Source organism: Sinohyriopsis cumingii, chromosome 12 (assembly GCF_028554795.1).
Source record: "Sinohyriopsis cumingii isolate HCF-2022 chromosome 12, ASM2855479v2, whole genome shotgun sequence".
NCBI classification, from domain to species: Eukaryota; Metazoa; Mollusca; class Bivalvia; order Unionida; family Unionidae; genus Sinohyriopsis; species Sinohyriopsis cumingii.
The window spans coordinates 70,335,693-70,342,430 of record NC_142972.1 but is presented as its reverse complement, the minus strand read 5'-3'; the positions used below and the strand labels follow the sequence as shown (position 1 = coordinate 70,342,430).

Genomic DNA, 6,738 nt, shown 5'->3' with positions numbered 1-6,738 from the left:
CGTCTCCAGCATGCATTTGGCATTCATGATACAGCCTTACCGTGGTTCAATTCATACTTGGTCAACAGGACACAAATTGTATCTGCAAATGGGATACACTCCAGCCCAGTTGATCTATGTTGTGGTGTTCCACATTGGTCTGTTCTTGGACCTGTTCTCTTCATTCTGTACACTCAGTCGCTCTCAAGTGTCATAGATCATCATCCAGTGTCTCTCCAATTGTACGCTGATGACACCAAAATGTACAAATCTAGCCATCCAACTGAAGTTGATGCTACCATCCAAGGTATAGAGAAGTGCATTTCTGATGTGAAATCATGGATGACATGTAACAAGCTGCAGATGAATGATGATAAAACTGAGGCCATTCTGATCACAATAAAAAGACTTTCTCATTTACATCCTTGACCTCAAACAATAAATATCAGCAAGGCCAACATTAAATTCACACAATCAGTACGAAACCTAGGTGTTACTCTGGACAGTACTCTCACATTGCACCAACATGTCATGAACATATGCAAGGCTGCATATCTTGAGTTGAGACGCATCAGCTCAGTTCGCAAATATCTTTCAGTTGATGCCACTAAAACACTTGTGTGTTCATTAGTACTTTCAATACTGGACTATTGGAACTCAATTCTGTCTGGTTGATCTCAATATCTACTCCAGAAACTTCAAAAAGTTCAAAACACAGCTGCTCGGATCATACTTAGAGTATCACGATCAGAGCACACCTCCCCGCTGCTCTGTACCCTAAACTGGCTATCCATTCGATCCAGAACCAAACACAAAATTTGTTCTCTGTGCTACGTTTCACTGTCGGACTCTAGTACAACATACCTATCCGCCCTCACCCATGTGTACACACCAGCAAGATACTTACGTTCCTTTTCTGACAATCGTATACTCATTATTCCCACTATGAAAACAAAGTCATATGGACAGCGTTCTTTTGCATACCAGGGCCCAGCAACGTGGAATTTATTGCCCACTGAACTTAGACACAAAGACACAGTGATCACATTCAAGAGGGCTCTCAAAACTCACTTATTTTGACTGCAAGAACAAACTTAAAGACCTAATAATGTTTCCTACTTGAAATATTCTCAGCATGTTTTTGATTTTTTAATGTTTTTCTAATTTCACGGTGTTTGTTTTTGTAATAATATTATTATATGTTTTTTATCTTATAGGTGTTGTCTAATGTTGTAAAGCGCTTAGAGCTTCTAAAGATTAGGCACTATACAAAGTCCTCATTATTATTATTTATTATTATCCTTACGTTGAATTTTAGGTAAAAACGAAAAAAATATTCTGTTACTTATTGCACATTTTCTACCATATTCTATTTTTTCCATTTTTTTGTTGTAACAGTGGCCAAATCAGTGGTTGGAGTTTTAACACTACAACGTAAACAATATAGATTCACGTATATTTATAATATGGATGTAATTGATTCTCAGCGACACGAAAGCAAGAGCCAGTAAAACATATTTCAGCATTACCTTATTCTATCAGAATGATTATAATAGGTCCATCTGGGTCCGGTAAAACGCAATGACTGCTTAATCTTATAATGAGATGGTTAAAGTGGGACAAGTTGTATTTAGTTGCACCATTAGTCGATGATAAGAGATGTTATGATGTACTTAAAGATTTTAATGAAAATGCAAAATTGTTAAATGAAGATGGTGACGACATTATTAATTTTATAACCGATATTGATGAAGCACTGAGTGTTGACAATTGATGAATTAGATTGATTTGATAATAATCTCGGTGATGTGATGCTGGATAAACAATCAAGTCCAGCTAGAATATTTTCCAGAGGCAGACATAAAAATACGGATAAAATTTATGTCACTCAACGATATACACAAATACCTAAAGTGATCAGAGATAAATGTAACATTTTAGTTGTATTTAACGGAGTTGATACACATACTCTGAGAAATATTCATCAGTGCAGACTATGTACACACACACACACACACACACACACACACACACACACACACACACACACACAAACGGCATGAATGTCTTTCGTATCGTCAATCTGTGACATAAACACGATCAATACATGAAAGGTGCGTGATTATTGGAATTTAAGCCGATACATTATACTGACTCAAAAGCGCACACTAAATATGTCTGTATTTATCGCTAAAAGTAGGCACAAAATCTTAATATATATTATGGTATATTAGGATATAGATGGTGTATACATACATACATACATACATACATACATACATCCATACATCCATTCATACATACATACATACATACATACATACATACATACATACATACATACATACATGCATTCTCTAACGCATGATCGGTACCATGTACTGTATTCTCAAATAACGCTAAATACAATGGTTATGAAAGCAAAATGTGTCAACGCATACATGTACAGTATTAATTTATGTGTGCTTTTGGTGTTCATCAATTAATAACTTGTGGTCCCTATGGTCACTGAGATTTTCTCCTGTCGCTGATTCGCAAACATTTTTAGAGATTACTTTCTTCGAATCTTTTGCACTGCATCATAACACAATGGAAGCCAATCTGTTTAAACAGGTGAATTATCTCATCTTCAAACTGTGCAATTGATTCATCTAAATTGATTTAGATAATCTTAAACTGAAACTTCAAAATCACTATGACGATAAAATAATCAATTTGTCAGGAATGATTCATTGACAGGCATCATATATGTGTGTGTGTGTGTGTGTGTGTATGTGTGTGTGTGTGTGTGTGTGTGTGTGTGTTTAGCAATAGCTCCAAAACGACAAGCTCAATATTCTAACAGCAATAGGCCACATCCAAGCCAGTAAACTGAGCGTTAGATACTAGTTGTACGTCTTTAAAAATTCTTAGAGCTGCACGAGTACCATTGTGAAACAGCCTTTTATTGTCACACTTACAGCAGCAGTTCTGATAGGTCATAGGCAACTGTAAGATTCCTTCATATTTGACCAGTTACACATTTCAATGTACAATTAAACAGAAGGTTAAAATTGTTAATAATGCTTTACAACAAGTAATCTATAATCTGAGGCAAATATGTCATAAATGCCTGACTAAATTAGGAAGGAAAATATTTTTGATATCCGAGATGAGTTATGTGAGGAAAAAAATCTCTTTAGATCGTCAATGTTTAACAGCGACCAGGAAAACCTAGCATCTACCTTAGAAGAGAGCACACCTTTTCATGATAACATTGCTCAAGTAAACGCTTCATAAATCTAATGATTCCTATGTCAAATTATTCAGCGATTTCAGATATAAATCTATTTTCTGAGCATATTTTTCAAATAGAACCAATATTAATATTTGACATATACAGATTCCCAGTCGTGGCTATCATATCGTAAATAGCAAACTATTAATATTCTAAGCAGGATAGATAGAAACGTCAAAAGTGTAAAGCTCCAAAAATTGCATTCCATAAATGGGTATCTACTTCATTACCAAACAAATCCTACCCAGGCCGACCCCATTATCTGTTCTATCATTGCATTTCAAAATACAAGAATGCTTCATGACCAAAACATTCGGTAAATTAGAAAATATTGAAACATTATGTAAAATAAAGGTAAGACATAATCCACGAAACTTTCATTTAAATAAGGCTTCTATTCTTCACACACAGGCGCGCAAAAAGTACATCCATAAATTTCCGGAATTTCTCACCATACCAATTCCCCATCAACTCACACATAATGGCTAAAAATGACAGTACTCCATAGTGACTCATCAAACACTCAGTATTACTTTAACTGGTATAGTTGTGACTAATACAACGAAAAGGCTGGTGGCGATATAGCTGGAAATAACCGTCTCATTGTTATTCCTTTATTGCCAACACTTTTACGTGTTACTTTCGCCATCTTGAATTTTTCCACTTTTATCAGCCATTCATCTGTGCGTGCCTGACCTCGTGAGCGGAACATTATGGGAGGCCAAGGTAGCACGCTATCAATATCATAACTAAATTAAAAAAGAAAAGCCGCTGCATATAACGGCTTGTTGTATTTCTATTAATATTTCATGCATGGAATTCAATAGTGTTGGGAAACTCAAGATAAACTCGTGCCTTACATGTCCAATACAGACAAAAAAATATACGTCATACAAAACATTACGTGAAAATTCCATTGAAAATAAATATCATTTTCCCGTAGAGTTGTACTGAAATTGCCTTATCGGAGCATCATAGGACGCTAAGGTACTAGGCTAAGAAGAATTTGTATTTTGAGCTCCAGGCTGTGAAATTGTATGACTGTTAGAAAATGAGGCAAATAACACCAAAATTGAACAATTTTATGAACAAAATTCCTAACTGATCGATGTTGTGTTTATTGTGAGTTTGATAACTTAAAATATAATGTAAAAAATGTTTTAAAATTGTTTCTTTTCTTCAAATCCATCTTGGCTATTTCCTTGTCCGCTTTCCGACAAACATCGCCTCCAGACGGAGACACTATTTTAAGTTCATCATACAGAGGATGTGTATAACGGTACCTGAGACGAAACCAGTCAGAAGAAAGTGCGTGTGATTGCCTTGATAAAATTTTCAACTGTAATGCAGTGACGTATTTACATTTGATGTTAGAAAGTTGTAGTAGCTTTGGATTCTGCTACTCTTTAATGAGAAATTTAACAAATCTGAATTTACAATGGACCCCTTTCACAATACCCTTTACGGACAAGTTGCCGCTCCTGATATCGGACGCTAAAACTCAAAACGGGACTATCACTGCTTGATGAATGTTCTATATATTTACTTGGAAGTGGAGATCGGAGTTGGAAAGTCTGAATAATATCATGAAATCGTGTACATGTACTTTAATGTTGATAAAAAATATGAGCATTCAAAATAATAATAATAATAATGATAATAATAATAATAAATAATAACAATAATATTCATGCAAGGGCGATCGCAGAATTATTTTTTGGGTGAGGAGGCAAACTTATAGTGATCAGCAATTAAGTTTTACGGATGTAGGCCAAATCTTCTTTCGCGATGAAATCCAGGGAGTGGGGACAATTTCCCCTTTTTGCGGGCGTCAATGCTATTTCCCCCAGTAGATTTATAAAAAATAACATGCATAGACAAGCAAAATAAAAATATCTCATTGAAATTGATTTTATACTGAAAAAAATTTTTAAGAATGTATTTTATCTTCTTTTGCACCAAGCCAATTAAACAAGCTCTTTGAAGCTTTAGTAATATGCATCAAATCATCTTTTAGAGATATATACAGTTTATCTATCAAGCGTGTTTAGTGGCATATACAATTTAGCTATTAATGCATGTTTAGAGGTATAGACAGTTTTGCTATCAAAGCAATGTTTCAGGTATGGAATTTAAATAAACTTTAACTAAATGCAGTGGGAAAAAAAAACACTTCTTGCAAATTCAGAAGACAGCAGACCTCACCTCCCACCCTTTCTGTTGAACTTAAATTAATATCCAATTTCCCCTTAGTCCCACTGGACTAAGACCAACTTTCGTCTTTAGTGATATCTACTAGTCTCCAATGTAATAATGTTAGTTTCAAAACCCTGAAAATGTCTACATAAACCGATTTTCAGTATCCTGGATCTAAGTCTGACAATTATCTAAACAATTTTAATTTTAAAAAAAAATTTTCCTTTAGTTTTGACATTTAAATTTTAAAACAGTATTCGATTGTTTTTTGGTATTTTAATTAACTTAACATTATTGGATAGTTTCGGTATAATATTATTCTATTGTATTGGAAGTTAATTTAAAGAAACTACAATATTCTATAGCTTTGTTCGTTTAATTTAAAGTCAATTTATTCAATTTATTTTATTATTTTAATTTAAAATAAAATCATTCTTTTTTACAACTATGATGCATACTTTTCCTGCAAATTAGGGTGTACGTACGCGACACTATCATAGCCATTTGTCTGCTGACGCTAAACAGATTGAAGTTTTCTTTTAATTCTTTGACGTTTTAAACAATGTAAATCCTCCAGGCTAAGTTCTGACATTTGGATTGTTCTCTTACAAGTGAATGCATCGTTTTGGAAGTTCGAGATTTTGCGAGATAACCCGAGGGCGTTATTTTAAGGTATTCTGAATCTGGTCTTATTAGGATTTACCAATATATATTTACCATCCCATGAGAGCATTAAAGCAAGGAGTTCCATGGTGAAGTGGTTATCACGTCTGCTTTACACGCAGAAGTCCTGGGTTCAATCCCCAGTGGAACTATACTGTACTTTTGATGCGTAGGTCACATATTAATAATAACAATAAACAACTTATTTTCAAACAACGACAGCAGAATTTATTATTTTATTATACTTAGAAACGTTAAACAACAAGAAATAACAACACAACGTTGATTTATTTATTTATTTATTTATTTATTTATTATTTAGTATGCATTAATTATTAATCATTATCTGAAAACTGTTTATTATGTATTTATTCATGATAAATTTATAAATGTTTAATGTATTATTTATTTGTTATTTAGTTTTAATTTTTTATTTATTATTGATATATTATTTATTTAAATATCTATTTATGTACGTGTTTTATTTATTAATAATTCATTTATTTATTTATTATTTATTTATCTATTTATTTATTTTTTTCATTTATTCTCATTTAGTTTCTTTTATTCTTATTTCATTTCTTCTCGTTTCATAACAATCTCATTGGGGATCAGAGATCTTT

The 6,738-nt window shown here is 33.2% G+C and overlaps 1 non-coding gene across 1 annotated transcript; it reads left to right on the top strand.

Annotated features, from left to right (window-relative positions):
• The first annotated feature begins 6,195 nt into the window (after positions 1–6,195).
• Positions 6,196–6,267, top strand: Trnav-uac (transfer RNA valine (anticodon UAC)). Its single transcript has one exon. It is a non-coding gene; the product is annotated as a tRNA-Val (tRNA).
• Positions 6,268–6,738: the final 471 nt, after the last annotated feature.